This window comes from Solea solea, chromosome 7, assembly GCF_958295425.1.
Source record: "Solea solea chromosome 7, fSolSol10.1, whole genome shotgun sequence".
Lineage (NCBI taxonomy): Eukaryota > Metazoa > Chordata > Actinopteri > Pleuronectiformes > Soleidae > Solea > Solea solea.
Genome location: NC_081140.1, coordinates 22,394,101 through 22,411,722, shown reverse-complemented (window position 1 = coordinate 22,411,722; position 17,622 = coordinate 22,394,101). Strand labels below are relative to the sequence as shown.

Below are 17,622 nucleotides of genomic sequence, written 5' to 3'. Positions count from 1 at the left end.
AGCCGGGTGTCTCCACCTCCAGGGTGCTTGTGACACATCATCATTAAGCCCCAACATGATGCATTTGAAAAGTCAACAGGGTCAATGGTATTAATTATATTCAGCATGGACGGAGCAATTATGCACATGGTCTCATCTTAATGGCGAGCAGAACAATTCTATTTTCTGACTCATTGACGAAGACGGCAAATTATGATGAAGACTTCTGCTAAGGTCATGTCTGTTTCTACGTGTGCGCAGCAGAGCGGTGATAATCAAACCAATTCTGGAAACGTCTAGTCAGAAAACTATACTCATACTGCTGAGGAAACAAGACATATTTATTAACCAGAATAAACGAAACAAAAACTATGAATGCATAACCCATCCAGGAAAGGTTTCTAATTAATATTCTGCTGTCCATCACCAAGTGTAGTGTCTACCTCTGCCACATGGTAGTGCTGTAGCTCCATGAGAGTTCCCCTCAGCTCCTGAACCTGCACCCACTGTAGATTTATTCATTTACCCCTGAGTTACCTCCAGTATATTATTAATTTGCAGCACCAAGGCCTGGTCAGATGGAACCGGGGCTGGCATTGTAATGTTTATGTTCTGCAGTTCTATCAATAACGATGCAAAAAAGGATCTGCTGGCTTTTCATTGGCAGCACATTATAGTCCAGAATTCACGTTGCATTCAAGAACAGTATTCTGCACGATACGGAAAACAGCAACAGTGCAGTTAAGGTGACCCCAGTGTTTATACATTCGTGCAACTTTGTAATTACCACGTCTTCTTCTTTTCTTAATCAAGAATAGACACGTTCTGTGTTAACTTGCACATGGGAGACAGGCTTGATGCTGCGTGGCATGCGACACAGGCTATTTATATGTCTACAGCCACACATCATCCCACACAAACCACAAGGCGATGCACGAAGCAAGGTGAACACAGTATACAGTGTAAGAGCAACACCCTGAAGTGGAAGATTATGCCGATTCACACTGCACATGCCAGCCCAATAAATCAAAACCATGGAGTCAACAGCGCTGTACCTCTCTTTCCCCTCCACAGGTGGAGGAGTTGTTCGACAGTGGCCCGACAACCTTATTTGAGCTTTACAACTTGTTTAAATCAATACGCGATTAGTCAGCAAAACAAAGGATTTGGCTGTAAAAGCTCGCATCTCCAGGGGGATTACTGAACTTAGAGGGCACGTGCATCCTCTGCTCTCAGCAGCGCCCGTCTGTCCAACGACTGCGGCAGCCGTATCGACAGCGCTCCCTGCCCCTTCCACTAGCCCTCATCAGCTCCTCCAAATATTCTGCATTCTCAAATGGAGGGGTGCATTGATTTTATGTAACATGGCTCGTTAAGTGCTGATTAGACCATTATAGTGATGTGATTCCAGGGAATGGGTTTTGGTGACAGGCGGCCAAACACAAATCAAAAGGAACTAACAATCCTTACAGAAAGAGATTTGGGCTGCTGCACCGCTTCACCTACAACTAACTCGCCAGTTACTGCTCAGGAGACTGTGTGTTTTTATATTTATATCTAATGGACTGGCGGCTTCAAATGTCTGCAATTTAGAGGAAAATGCCCATTAACGTTGGGAAATGATGATGTTCAGCCATCACGGAGGAATCAGATTCATTTATTTATGCTCTTTCCGAAATACTTGTATCATTAAATCGACAAACCATAATCAAAAAGTCAATAATATTGTTTGATTTTAGTTATTTAAGACAACACAGGAAAGGATTTGTGTAGTTATAATAATAATACATATAATACTGGGTATATTTTTGGGATTTTAATATCCAATAAATAAAATAAAATTAATATATCTTAGACGTGCTCAATCTGTTTATTTCACAACAAATGCATTAATTGATTGTAAATATCGATTTGACAAATTCCTAATTTGTGCAGAGCAGTTTCTGTTGAAAGCCATGTGATAAGAAACATGAAAAATACCTTTGTCCCTTTTCTGGACAAATCCAATATATATATTTAACATCCACAGAAAAGCCGACGGCCTTGAGATGGACTTTGGTTTACACCGACAATGACATTATTGTATTCTTGTCTTTTATTCGGCACGTCTTCACTTTACGTTCACTGGTTGAGGTGTTTAAGTGCTTTCTCAGAATTTCAAGAAAAAATACTTTTTGTCACCTTGGGCTGGAAAGTTTTACAGATCCTGATTTTGAATATCATTTGATATCTTCTATTCATCCGCCCAACCAATGCACCCATTCACCCATCTCACCCAATAATTTGAGGGTCACAGGTGGCGGAGCTCGAGCCAATTCCATCAGTCAGTGGAGGAGAGGGAAGGTACACAATCATCAGTCTATCACAGGGTCTAACGTACAAACACAAGCATCCATTCTACAATTAAAGCTGATGTCGGAGAAGATAGGGGTGAAGTATAATCGGTGTTAAACAGCTCCATATTCTGACTGCGTTTGCACTGTGATGTGGGTTTCTAAGTAAATAAATAATAAATCAAATCATTCATGAAAGCTCTAGCACTCAGTTCAGTCAGAAAGATTAATGTGTTACATGCTTCGGTCAAAGTTTATTCTGATTCTTCTTTTTATGCGTTATACATCGCTCCGTTGTCATGTACACCAGGGGTTCCCAACCTTTACTGTGTCTAAGACAAAGCAGGCACCGCCAACCCGAACCCCTGTCCATGCACACACACCACAAGGATAAATATTACAAACGTTTATATGCAAAAAATAAGCAGCAGTTCTAGGTTTTTGTTCCTATTCTCACAGCGGATATTTGATAAAAAAAAAAAAACTGCTCTGTGCTTCCATCAAATCTACAAATAAAATTGAAGTGAATTGAATTGAATTGAATATGAATAGTAACGCGTTTGGGGAGGTCACAGAAGTTCAAAATAGCTTAATACATTTAAGGGTGAACCCAAATTTGGGTGACACTGAGTTCCGATTAACCAAAAGAGTGTCAGTGGGAGTTTCTAAATTTAATAAGCACAAATGTGATTTTAATAACCTCACAACCTCAGAGCAGACAAAGCTCTGCGGCCCCCCCGTGTGATCTCTGGTGCTTGGACTCCAGGTTGGGAACCATGGATGTACACCAGAGGTGTCAAACTCAAAATGACCTGTGGGCATCTAGTCTGGTCAAGAGGGGGGTGGGCATTATGAGCTTAAAAAAAATCCTGATGATATTTCACATACATTGAAAGTAAAAGTACATACTTCACAATAAAAAAAAAACACCACAATAATTATGCAAAATAAATCTATTGGTATCAAAAACAGACACTTGTAATCAAAAAAATCAACAAACTTATATACATGTAAAGTAATGTTCAATTAATTTCAATTCAATTAAATTCAATTTTATTTGTATAGCGCCAAATCATAATGTTGAATGTATGCAAGTTGTATTAATGTTAATATTATATTTTGTCTATATTCTATCACCTCGCTGGCAGCTGTTCCTCACACACTGTGTTTAAAGAAAGTTGGTGGGCCATGTTTGCATTAAAACATGATATTAAATGGTGGGCCGCCAGTTTGACACCGTTTTAATGTACACCATTCACCACCAAGTCTTCACAGTCTGATATGATGTGTCATTATTTATCCTGCTCTGAAACAAACACCCTCAGTTACCCACAAGTTCCAAAGACTCTTGAATGAAGATCAAGACAATATTCTTTTCAGTCTGTGATAATCTCCTAACTGAAAAGCATTCACAATGTGACTCTTAACAGTGCTCAGCAGCACTAATACAAAAGGACAACACTGACCGTATTTATCCTGATCTTTTATACGGGAGCAAGCGGAGCACCAGAGAAAACCCATAGGAGGAGAAGACACGAACGCTTCACAGAGAGGGTCCCAGCTGCACAGTTGCTGCCACTTTCATGTAATTTGGTGAATAAATAAAGCTCCTCAAAGTGAGCAAGCTGTTCTATAACGCTTTCTGTAACATTATTTTCTAATAAGCACTTCTGAAAAATACTGTTGCTGCTTCTGAGGCAAACTTGACAAGCTCCTGCCGAGCTGAGCTGAGAGAAATCTCCTCTCTGCACCCAAACCTCTGTATAATTCACTCACTGGCTGATGGCTGAGGAACAATATAGAGCAATCCCTGATCACACCATTGTTCTCACGCTGCAGAGTGTGTCACATAACTCTTCCTTCAGCTCATGAGAAATTGTAGTGGATCAAATCACCAGATCAGCATCTAATGATCAGGTGAGGGGTGTTCATTTGAGGAAGCAACAGTCCTGCAATAGGAAGCGTAGCAGGCGAATCATGTGTTTTGATTACCACAAAATGAAAATGTAACCTTCGATACTATACTCACCGATTTTGGGTGCGTTGTTGTCATTATTACAACTTCAAATTGCCGCGTCAAAAACGAGGTTCTCCCGAGACGACTCGAAATAGATGATGAAAACTGTGAGAGCAGAGAGACAAGATCAGAATTATTGGTCCTCATTATATTGATATTGTCTTCAGCTCACACTGGCTCCGGTGAAATAAAACTCTTCATTATCGTCTACTTCTTACGGGAGCGCTGCACCACCAGCGTCAAGATACACCGACATGCATCGGCCTCATTTACACGATCATTTGCACAAATGATTGAAAAATGTTTACTTGGTGCAATTTCACGTTTATCAAGGTCACCTCAGATAAAAACTTTTTTTAATTAATGACAATCTCAATGTGAAGAGCATACGACGACACGTGACTGGCTTTAATACGTCCCATCATTCTCTTCCTTTGTTAAAGCAGCAACAAACTGATCAGTTAGTGAATTATAGCTCAATTCCAATTTCATCAAACTTAATTTGTTCCCCGGGGGCAATTCGATGCTCATATAACTGGTAGAACAAAAATAACTTGACACACAATATCACATTAATTGGGAAACATTAGCCGATCCAATTAGACGTCGACTCATCGACGAGAATATCCCAGACACGTGTCTTTAATCACAGCGGCTCGGGTGCTACAGGAGTTGGCGAGACAAAAAAAAAGTTCCGCTGTAGTGGGTCACATCTGTCTGTCCCTGTTGTGTCCCAGTGTCCTGCTCGGAAGACTTTTAAAATGATGTATTTTATTGGATCCCATTAAAAAAAAAGAAAGACGTCTGCTTTTCTTTTGCCACCGTACAAAGACAATAATCCCCTTCAGTAGACGTTAAAAACTACCGTCTCAGAAGCAGAGCAATAAAACTATAACTAATTAGTTTATGGAGACGAAACCCACTGCCCTCTCATTAGCCAAACAATGAATGGTAATGTCTTGTTTTTTCCATTTGGGCTTTTACGCTCACTCACTGCATCAAAAAAACTGGAGGATGTGAGAATTAAAAACAAAGTATTTTCTATCTTCCGGTGCATTTATGCAAACAAAGCCTGCGCCCGTATGCTGTTAGGGTAATTATGTACAATTATAACCTACCAAATCTATCCCTCAAAATTATAAGAGGCAGAAAAAAGGAGGTGTGTATTTCGTGGAAAGAAATAATGGAAATATCTTTTTTTTAATTTCAGAGCTCCTTTTTTATCCCCTCCCCCCCCACAGTGGCAAAGTGCTCTCATCTACAGCAGCATGTGATTTGTGCATGGGCTTTATTTATGCAGTCATTTCCCATCCAAGCACCTTTGTGGTGCAGCAACAGAGAGGACTGAAATATCTTTTTTTTTTTTGTTTGTCTGATACAACAAAACAAGTGCAGTGTAACCTGGGGGCTGGCACTGCAGCGACCCCGCTGCAGAAACATTATGTCGTGATGAAAAGCGCCTTGTCTTGTGTGTTCAACAAACACTGTTCTCCTCGTCGATTTCTTTCAAAACGCCAATGTTTTGTTGATCTATACATTTATTTCCTGCCAGATTGTGAATATACATAATTTAGGGAGAATAACAAGCCGGTCGAGCTTTGGTCGCGGCCTACTTTTTAGAACGTCATTTTGTGCAGATATGACCGTTTCTGACAGCTTCCCCCCTTATCCCAATAAAATCTGTTTCTTGCGCTGCTATCAAAACAAGAGAGAGAGAGAGCTCTCACCGATTTTCTGTTCTGCTGATTAAATGGTGACAAGTATCTGCAGCGTCGGAGCAAAATTTATTGTTGTTGTTTATATATTTTGCAGGTGCAGTGTAGTCACCACAGTGAGACTTTAAAATATAACTATGGTGTAATTCAGCTGCACTGCATGGACGCACGGTTTACTCCTGATAGTCAGTGTATTTGTACAACAATAATATATCAAAACCTCCACACATAAGTCAGTAGAGCTCTGATTGATCTAATAAATTAAGCATGTTATTATTTTGTTGATATTTACTGGGTTTACTACCATTTACCTGAGTTGGAAAAGTCATTTGTTATTAGGTGTGCATATGTATTGAAAGTTTATTCACCAACTTAAATAAGGAGCATTAGGGCCAACACTGAAGACAAAGAAAATATGTAATCTTTTGAGAATGAAGTAATAATTTTATGTGAATGAATATTATGAGATTCTTTGAATGTATTGTTATTAAATAGCAACAGAACGCAGATGTAACCAGTGATAGCCTGCAGTCGACCACTACCAGCCATTTCCTCCTCCGGTCCACAAAAGAGATGATTGCCTACTCGTCTGTGTTTGTGATTCTTTCTTCCAAACAGACTCAGTTTCTTGCACAATCTTTTCAAAGTCCTGATGCTAAAGATAATGATGGTGCTGATGGGACAAAACATTAAGTATTTCTTTATTTGTGAATGTAACTTCACGAAATGCTCCGCGTTTCTCAGCTTGACGCAGGTTGCAGCCGGTCATCTGAGATTTTGCTTGAATAATAATTACGACTTTATTGTCGAAAGATTAGAAAGAATTATTATGCAGTTTGGCCCCAATACTATACGTCGGCTACTATTTGTTCCGAGCTTGTGTCACCACGTCTTCTTCCATTGTGCGGAAGTTTGTGATCACCAACATCCGACATACTTTGGATACTTTGGTTTGCATGGAAAAGTATCTGTGGTGTCTCCTAGTTGCACTTGCATGTTGTTAATCAACGATTACAATCTAGTTTCCTGAAAACTGATTTTCTGTCCGTCTAAATCGCAGGCCAGCGGTGCCAACATCGTACATCAACCAAATTTGTTCCTTTTTTTCAAAAAGTAATTACGTTACAGAAAACTCAAGCACAAACGAGCAACTAATTATTACTTCTTACATTATATGCCTGAGTTATTTAATGCTGTAACCCTTTGTGGCAAATAACAGGGTTCCAATCTAGCAAACAATTCACATGATTTTTTTTGTGCGTCCTATCCGAACAATGATTATTAGTCATTGTTCGAGTTTTTCTGAAAAGTCTCCTTCAAATATTAAATTACTATGAAAATTGGAGGTTAAAAACCTTTTTTCCCCCTCCAACAGCAACACACGCCGTGTTTTCAGGCTTTGCCTGAGGTGCAGGAGTGTGTGTCATTAAATGCGCGCGACTGACAGCGGAAGAGGCAAATTTATCAGTTCTACATTTAAAGAAAACTTGGTTATAAAAGAAAACAAGTCTCTCGGTGAAAATATCGTTTAAAAGAAAAGATGTGTGGAACTTTAAAGCGTTTGGACTGGCAGGCTGATTTGTACGGGTAAATGGAATGAGAGACCAGGCGTGTCACAATCCAAATGCAAGATGTGGAAATAAATTCCCCAAGGCTGATCTACATAATAGTATTCGTAATGGGCCCAGAGGTTCTGCAACCAAAATAATTCCGTCAGACTCACTCCAGGCTTTGTATTTCAAACTGAAAACTCACAGCATTAGATTCAAACAAGGACAAAGGAGAAATAGAAGCAGCAAATCGTCTGCTGTCTTTATAAGAGAGGCAGCGAGATTCCTACGGAGTCACGGGGGTTTCTATGGTCTGGGTGAAGGTGCAGAGCAGGAAAGTGCATGTATCTATAATCACCTACATGTTTCTTGGGTTTGGAGGGCTCGGAAGCGAGATCCTCCGAGGTACACAAATATTTGTTTTCATTCTTTCAATTGACTGAGTGTTATTTTGCGTTGGTACAGCGTGTCCCTGGCTGGTTGCACTACAGGCCCATGTGTTGACAAAGCTGCTCCATGGTGCCGAATAAACCCTCGCCTATGAAAATATGCCTTTGGCAAGGAGTACTTTGGTGATTTTGCCCTATACACCAGGTGAGTGGAGACCATCATTTTCCCATGGGTATAAAAATGACCTTTACTCACATGCAAATTGGAAGTTTTTCTTCCCTGCATATGCACGTGTGCCTTTATCACCTAGCATGAAGAGGGAATGACATAAAAAGGTATCATTTAATAGTGTAAACAGTAAAAAAAAAAAAAATAAATAAAGGGGACAGATTTATGAAGTTTGAGATCTCACCCTAGGTCAAGAGTGAATTTATTTATTTTTTGTCCATTTGTCTAAAACTTCTGCAGAGTCAGACATGAAGAAGGATTGTATATTGGATTGTGTATTGAATGCAACACCGCCACCATCATTTTAGAAAACATAAAAAAATTAAAAAATAAATAAATGTATAGATATTTGGGACCACATAAAGAGTATCCAACAAAATAAAGAGATTCCATAAGGGCTCTGGTAAACTGTAATGATAAATGTTAAAAAGTCACAAAAAAGTCACAAAAGTCTTCTTAAAGCAACTGTATATATACATACACAGTGGGTGGGTCTGAAAAAGTGCGGAATTAGCGTTGCAGGTCCAAGGCTCGGACCAAGTGTCACTGGTGGCCACGTAACCAAAAAAACAATGAATATATTTCTCAACTCAGGGGAAACAGAGGTGGGGAAGAACAATTTTTCAAAAATACTACACCTATTCTAGTAATACAAAGCTACATGCAAATCAGTAAAGGGTTAGTACTTTTTATAAGTGACGATCTTGCCTTATGGAGGTTTCCTTGATTGTATAGCAACCTGTAAGCACAGCCCAACATGCTTCAATCAATGCAATTGAATCCATGGTCAGAAATCACAATTTGCCGTCTCTGTCCAAGACCCAAGCATAAATATGTAAACAACACTGTCACTGTCTGTCATAAAGGAAGCATGTGTGGGGTGACATAGGCTAATGTTAATGTGTGACCATTTTCAATAGTAATGCACGGAGGAAAGCACATAAGATTATGACTAAACAAGTACAATTCTCGATCATCTGCAAACACAGTCAATAATCCGCTGTGTGGTTGAATCCAGAATCTGGACCTGCAGCGATGAAGCTCATGAGCACCGAGGAAGACGTCGAGTCAGTGACATGAACAAGATCAGACGATAAAACTCTTCAGGCAAAGGAGGTTTTTAACTTCCTCGCACCAATTCAACCTTTTGACCCAGAGAAATCCATTTCATTTAAGAAAAAAAAAATAAAAAAAATATATATATATATATATATATATATATATATATGTGTGTGTGTATGTGTGTGTGTGAGAAAGAGACCCGCTGCTAAATACTGTGCAGAAGCTCCAGCCTATTAAATATACATAGGCCTTGTTCCAATTCCGACAACAGAAGTGCCAATGAGGACGATGCCTTCACCTTTATGGTTCAACTTTGCCCCTTCTGTGATTAACATCACGCATTATTTTAACAAAGGCTTCTTCCATTTTTTATTAATTCATAACTGATGAAAAAAATGAAGATGGCCACAGACAGAAACCAATAACACCTATTCTTTTCATGTACATGAAGGGCTACATGATAAGCTGTCTTAAGACATTAAGCCTTAGCTTGACTTTCAGTCAACAGAAATGCTCCTCTGCACTGGGTTTAAACGGGCGCCGGGACTTTGCTACAAACTGCTTTGACCTTAGGCATAATTACCCTAATAAAAGCATTAGATATGCTGTCAATACGATTTGCATAATGTGCAAACGCTGCTTCATTCCTGAATGCAAACAGTGTCCAAATGACTTAAAAACGCTGCAGTGACATTTCTCTGGGTCTTTTGTTCACACCTGTCAGGGGAAATGTGATGGGACATGGCAGCTGCAGCTGCGGCTTACGCCTCCAGTGAGTCCGTCACGACCGTCGATGCCCGGCTGGTGTCCGGCACTCGTCAACCACACACGTGCTGCTACACACGGTATCCCTTCCTAAAAAAATAAAATAAAATAAAATAAGAGTCACCATTTCACCTTGTGCTGACAGGATTAATTTCTTACCGCCTCAAACCCAACATAATCCACAGAGATCAGAGAGAGAGAGAGAGAATAGAAAGCAAATTGACATTTCTCAGTAACAGTAATGATATACACAAGTGACTTATATGAATTCATATTTCTCTCAAGAATTGTGAAAATTGCTGTATTTTGTGTAATATTGCTCAGAAAAGAGGTGGGGGGAAAACAAAACAAAATCATAAATGTGTAGATAGAGCACGCAGAAGAGAAGAAACCACACAGTGAGTCTTTGATATGGCTCCACTTCACAGATTATCTTGGCGATGTGTATCTCAGCGAAAATGACCTCAGCGCTGAAAGCCATGTAATGAGTCACTCTTGTATGAGCACGGGGCTTAAAACAGACAGTGTTGCTCTACAGTGGGGGAGTACAGGCTCTCACACAGAGCTCTTAAGTCTCACTTTAGCAAAAATAATGCCTCTCACGTTACGAGCATGCAGCACTGTGCCGGTTAAGGTGCTGCTTACTACACATTTTCCATTTCTCCACCTTTGCAGGGTCAGTTGTATGATGCTGGCCTCGGTATGACCCATAGAAAATATGACACTTTGAAAACTATCACCTCCAGTTTTATCTGCCAAGCATGCGTTTTACCGAGTGCTTCTGTCGCTGGTGTGTTTTGTCATCATAGCGGGCATTCAATGAGACAATCCTTGAGGAGAATTCAACCTCACTTCTCTATGGACAGTTGGTTTACCATTCCTTGCCTCATTGGCTTTTATGATTGGTCTGCCATTTGCATATAGTGGAGAGAAGGGAATGTGGACCTGAATGATTAAAGACAGAATCTGAGGCACTCAGGCAGAAGGTGTTATCAGGCGACACAGCAGATGTGGACCACCATGCCAACCAATTATTTTATGGCTGTTGGGAAAACTTGAACAAATGTTACCAGTCTGGGATGCTTATAATTCTTGGACACAGAATGAGATGGCCGGTAAGGGGATAGTAAGAGTATACATTCAGCATATTGTGTCATGTGGAAAAAATTTAAATCATGAGAAACTTATTAACATCTATGATGTTTTATTATTTTTCCCTTTCTCATTTAATCAATCTGGGTCTACAAATCAGGTTTGCAGTTAAACTAAAACTCATCTTAATAAAAAAGAAATTATAAACAACCTACTGTAAATCCAAGAAGTAAAGTTCAGGAGACGCACAAGGAAGAACTATTTTAAAAGTTAAAGAGGTCCAGGAACAAGGAAAGTAAAACAGACCAAAGAGTTCAACAACTACAATGCAATTTCCAACAGAAATCGTTTTTGTCCTGTTATTTATATTCTGTCAATGATGGCCTTTGTTGTCTGAGCTGTGCATTGTTTTGTAACTACTGTAGCACATTTGACTGCACAATTTCCCTGTCAGGACAACAAAGTATATTTGATTTTCTTTGATGAAAAACCTTCTGCACATGAATATACAGCATTATGATTTTGGGACCACGCAGTGTTGGTGTTGACCAATCACATTTGAGGAAGCTTTGATTGCCAGGAGGTAAATGGTCCGTGTGGAGAGCAGAAGAGGTGAAACACATTAGCTTGCCATTCACTTATGACAAATGCAGCAAGAGCTTGGGTCACTGGAACATAATCTGAGAATTTGAGTGAGAATTCTGGCAGAAAAGGCTCACACGCTGCTTTTGGACAAATTTAGAAACGTGTCTGGACTTCAGAGAAGGTCTACTCACCATAGACTGTTTATAAAAACTGACATATTTTTGTGGTTGCAAAACAAATTTTGACTAGGTGTGACGTCAGAAATTCACAGACATCACATGAAACCAGGCACCGACTGAACAATATGTGTCCAGCCATAGCAGAACCAGCAACAAGTGGGCCGAGGGACATTTTTAGTTATTTACAGATTATTAAAGTGTGATTACTAAACTTGAAAGAAATGATGCATGTAGCCGATGACTTCATTGCTCCCCTAACTTGACGACATGCCTTCATCAATCAGAAAATTGACCTGTTTATTATAATTACGTATATTATAATAATATATAAGCATTTAACTCTTGTATAGAAATCAATTTTTTACACATACCAAGCTCCTTAGCAGTCTTCATGTATAGATGCCACATTGAGGCCTTGAACACATGGGTTGGCAGCAACTTCACATGCCAATCCCTAATAAATAAATTCCACGGCTCGGTAGGTCTGTTCACGGCTGACTAACTTGGGTGGCCGTGGCTGTGGGCCCTTCTTCCTTAACCGTGGTGTTGCCCCATTCTCATCAAAGTGTTTGATTATGTCAGTCAGAGTTTCTTTGCCAATTCTGAAAAAGGCAAAGAAAATGCTTGTTTCAGATCATGGTTCATGCTAACAGGCCCCTTATCACCTGACTGTGGGTGTGTGCATCCAAACTGAATCTGAATCAGTATTGATTGATCAGTAATATTGCTTGTGTAACCGAGCGTAAGAGCGCCTATACTGGTTGAGTAATAAAACAACCGAAGGACACGAATGGCCGGTTTTAACGCCAACAGCATCTCACTTTTATTCCACTTGCTTTCACATGTAAACAACTCTCCTCTTCCGGCAACAACAACCGCGCTACTTCCGGTCGACGGCACAATACCTGACAAGCTCTACTAACAGCTGCCATAATAAAAAAAAATAGGTCACACTTGAATAATGTGTGAATGAATGCCACAACAATTTTATTTCTGCTCACATTACAGCATATAAAACGATCGTCTGATCGAACAGCAGTATCAATGTGTGTATCATTTGCGATTTAAAACGACAATACCGAGCTAGCTAATAACAATGTAGCCACATAATGTTCTGAAACAGCGTCCATTGTTTAATCCCTGTATGTGACTTCAAATGAACACTAACATAACAAATATTAACAACTTTCATGAAAACTCACCCCATAAGAAACTGAAAAGTATTCCTGCTGCCTCTGATCAGAAAAGAGGTTCAGGAGTGCCTTCTTTTCATCAGGGGCTTCTTGGTGGATGTCATCATCTCAGAAGTAACCACTTATTCTCATGTCATGCCACTCTCTTTCTCTTTCGGCCAATGCATCCGTTAGTTGTTCATAAACTCTGGAGAAAGTCTGCAACGATGAAGTCGGCTAGCTTAAATGCTAACGAGTTAGCGGAAAAAGTCCGCTAGCTTAAATGCTAACGAGTTAGCGGAAAAAGTCCGCTAGCTTAAATGCTAACGAGTTAGCGAAAAAGTCCGCTAGCTGAAATGCTAACGAGTTAGCGGAAAAAGTCCGCTAGCTTAAATGCTAACGAGTTAGCGAAAAAGTCCGCTAGCTGAAATGCTAACGAGTTAGCGGAAAAGTCCGCTAGCTGAAATGCTAACGAGTTAGCGGAAAAAGTCCGCTAGCTTAAATGCTAACGAGTTAGCGAAAAAGTCCGCTAGCTGAAATGCTAACGAGTTAGCGGAAAAGTCCGCTAGCTGAAATGAATTGCTAGCATTGCAGAAGTGAGATCAGCTACAGCCACGATTTAGTTCTTTTGCCATGTGTTTTTCCTTGTCCATGTTCATTCAACGGCGAAAACACACGCAGCAGCATATTAAGTAGCCATGTGTTTCACGAGCAGCTGATTGGCTGAAACAACAACAGAAGCACTGGTTTTAGGACCCACAACACTGTGACTTGAAGCGCGAAGTGGCTTCTTCAAAACTTCAACATGCATCATTTTGAAAAAAAAAAAACTCAGAAAATCCTACATTTTGAAAAAAATAAATCTATTTTCTTTGTTTACTCGGTTTATGCTAGGTCGATTTGTTTAGCCAAGGGATTAGCCGATGGCGGGTCACATAATATTAACTATCAATGACACTGGTGTCACCTCGTACCTTCTTCATCATCTATTTTCCTCTAAACAATTAAATAATTTAAAAAAGCAAATGAAACCAGTAACTCCACAAGAAGATGTTTTCTTTCTATAATCAACTGCTAATTCTGTCCTAATTCCTGGCCTTCACCTTTCAAACTGGAAAGCCACTTCTTTTGTTTTATATACTGTATATATACAGTCTATGCTGATAAGCAATTAACTTTTTTAATTTATCTGCACTCATAACTTAGGAAACAAATCTCATGAATCTCAAATCTCATAAGTCACCTGCCTTGCCTCCTCTCAACTCCAACTGGGTTATTTTCCTCTCACGTGGCAAACTGAACAGATGCCCACTGTCTGCATGGAATATACGGCCCAAAATATCAGCTGTTGCCTTGAGAAGGTAATTTGTCACTGGGTGTTATAGGTGATGGGCTCCGAAATTTCCAATCAGATGTCTGAAAAATAAGTGAAGGGAAGGTGGGTCTCAGGGGGAAACTACACACAGCAGGTGTTTCATTTTAGAGCTTATATTTGGACGCTGTGCAGGATTCATTGAAGGAATGGGTGGCCTTGCACCTCAGCAGGCATCAGACTCTCGCTGCTTTTTAAACGCACCTACCTGCTGCCCGTGTTTACCTGAGACTGGAGCCGAGAATGCTCAAAATTATCAGTGAGAGGAAGCAGATGGAGCGTGAAAGCAAAGCAAAGCAAAGCGAAGGAATCGCCTCTCAGACTCGGCACAGGTAATGGGTAGCAGCTCATGCATGTCTGTAAGAGAAAGCTTTTGCTTCCATTGCCTGTTGTGAAATCCGGACTAAAAGCAGGATTGTTCCCGCTTCCTCTCACACACAGATATCTGGGAGGGGTTGATCAAATGTGAATGTAATGGTAGGTGTCAAGTGAGTGCCGGTGCATCTGACAGAAGGGTTGTGTGTCTCTGATTGAACTCTGAAACTGATTCCTGCTGTAAAATAAGAAAGAATACAAGAGGAGAAAAATAATTTCCCAATAATTTCATCAGATTTATGTGCCCTGAATATCTGCCGCGTGATAAAAGGCACCCGTCTGCTCTGTGTCTTACACACCAATCGAATTAGGATCAAAAGATCATTTGTTATTTGTAGCCGTCATGATTTGTTGCTTTTATCGATTCAAAGTGCAATTAGAAAGATTTTCACAACCCCGGAGCACAAACGACAGCAGCAAATTGGTGAGGTTTTAATAAGGTCATTCATCAGCGGCTCTGACTCAGCCATTACTTTTAACACTTTGTGGCCTCGGCCTCTTTTCACATTTGCAGTGACACAGAGCGGCGCACAGCCGACCAACATCACAGGACTCTTCGCTCTCAAGGCACAAAATAGAAAGATATATATTGAGATAGAATATAAATAACGTATTAAACAGCACTTTATTGTTTTCATGTCATTGGCATTTGGATTGGAACGATGGGACTGGAAGTTGGTTTCACACAACATCGCGCATATCTTGAATAAACCTGATGTTATTGACCTTCTTCACAGCAGATATTTTTGAATTGTGAGTAATAGAAATTCATGGGAAATGTTTCTTTCTTCTTCGTCGACCTTGGATGGAAACAATTTAAAGACTGATGTTGATAATGACAATACTGAGATTTTTCAAATGTCTGGAACGACAATAAAAATATACAATTACCCTGTTTTTTTGTCATTAGAGTGCACTGTGGAAACTCTGCAAACAGGTGAAGTTCTTGTTCCTATGGTTAGAGGACATTGCCTCCGAGCAGCAGCAGAATCCATCGTGCACCGGCTCCCTGCAGCAGCAGGACTCTCTGCTCCTCCTGTAAAGAAATCCTCCTTACCAGAGGCATGTCGTGCTGGGGAGCTCAGGCTGTCTCACTGAGATGAGAGCCACAGATTTAAAAATTCACCTTGCACACACACAAAAACCCTTATGTAGTCAAACTATACAATGCAAACAGCAGGATGGTGTCCTTTACCAGCGGTTTTCCTCTGCTCAAATTAATGCAAAGAGGAGAAGAATAAACAAAAGGGGGGCGATGTCAGATTAGGTAAAGCGGGACATCAGGCTTCCTTCTGGGCACAGAGCTCAGCTCCACCTGCGGTGAGTGAAAATGTTCCAGGTTCCCTCGCCTCTGCCACATACTGGCAGCCAAGTCCCGAGCCACCCCGCACGCTAACAGGATTAACCCCCGAGCTGCACTTGTTTCGACACTTGTTTCAAGTTATTAAGTTGAAAGAAAACACAGTCTCTGGTGGCCATCAAAGCACTGGTCTTCAACTTTACAAATACATGTCTGAACAGCTTTCCTTCCCCTATTTTTGATATTATAATTACTTCTATGAGGACAGTTAGACATAGGGCAGGACATAACCAAGAGTTATATTTTTTAACCTGTCCTGTCCAGCACCTGGGACACGGAGTATGGTTGACTGCACGCCCTGTGGTGTCAAACAGATTTGCTGTGCACAGTAAGAGTCTGTTATACTCAGGCCTGTAGTTATTATTATTATTATTATTATTATTGTTGTTATTGCTATTTTTATGCTTTTTTATTTGTTTTACGACTATATGATGTGGACAGGGGTCCGGCTGTGTACGATTTTGTATTGTATATGTTGTAGATCTGGTTTTGGATCATTCTGAACGTATTAAATGATATTTGTAACGAGAAACTTTCATCTGCACTGATAGATAGTCTCCTACGACGGCGTATGAAAGTATGAAAAAAAAACAAAGTATCAGATTTATGAGATTAAATGTGGCAAATCTACGAGAAAAAATCACAGATTTATGAGATTAAATGTGGTAAATCTACGAGAAAAAAGTCGCAGATGTATGAGATTAAAAGTGGCAAATCTACGAGAAAATAAAGTCACAGTAGCATTTTCAGCACCACAGACGGCGTCAGATTGCGCTCACATGAAAGAGCAACCAAGCAAAAACAAAACACATTTTTTCTCATAAATCTGTTACTTTTTTCTCATAGATTTGCCACTTTTAATCTCATAAATCTGTGTCTTTTTTCATACATGGCCCTAATACGCCGTAGTAGTCTCCCATTTTGTGGTTGGCAGAGAGATACAATCACACAATCACTTTCTGTTAATAGTGCATATGTCTTAGACACCATTTTGGGAGACGTAAGTTTTAGAAATTGTTTCATCATTGGAGGTAATTCCAGGTCCAGTTTGCTAGTTTTAAACCTCGCCTGGATTACAGACCGATTGTGAAAGGGGATGAATTTGTGTTATCTTGGATAATTTGTACCAAGTGCATTGTTCCTTTTTCTTGCCATGATGTTTAACTGTTTTATTTTTTATGCTTTTAAAGCACTGAGGCTCTGTGATGGTTTTGCCGATAAATGGCAGGTCAGAGATCTTACATTTCTTGACAGAATGTTCCTTTGGGTTTCCACTTCTACTCAGTGCTGTGATTAAACTGTTATGCAGGCACTAAAAGTACCTGCTTAAAGCTTGGAAAAGACCATGGTTTTTTTTAAAAAACGGATTTAGTCAAAATCTTCAAACATTTGTTTGGTGGAGTTGTGTCATGCAGAATATAAATAGTATATAAAACCAAACCAAAAAA

General features: G+C 39.9%; 1 long non-coding RNA gene across 1 annotated transcript; it reads right to left on the bottom strand.

The window, feature by feature from the left end:
- Positions 1-2,227: 2,227 nt before the first annotated feature.
- LOC131462981 (uncharacterized) lies at positions 2,228-13,395 on the bottom strand. The gene is made up of 4 exons (XR_009240928.1): positions 13,098-13,395; positions 12,267-12,497; positions 9,992-10,129; positions 2,228-4,434 (listed from the first exon to the last, which is right to left on the bottom strand). It is a non-coding gene; the product is annotated as an uncharacterized LOC131462981 (long non-coding RNA).
- Between the last annotated feature and the right edge of the window lie 4,227 nt (positions 13,396-17,622).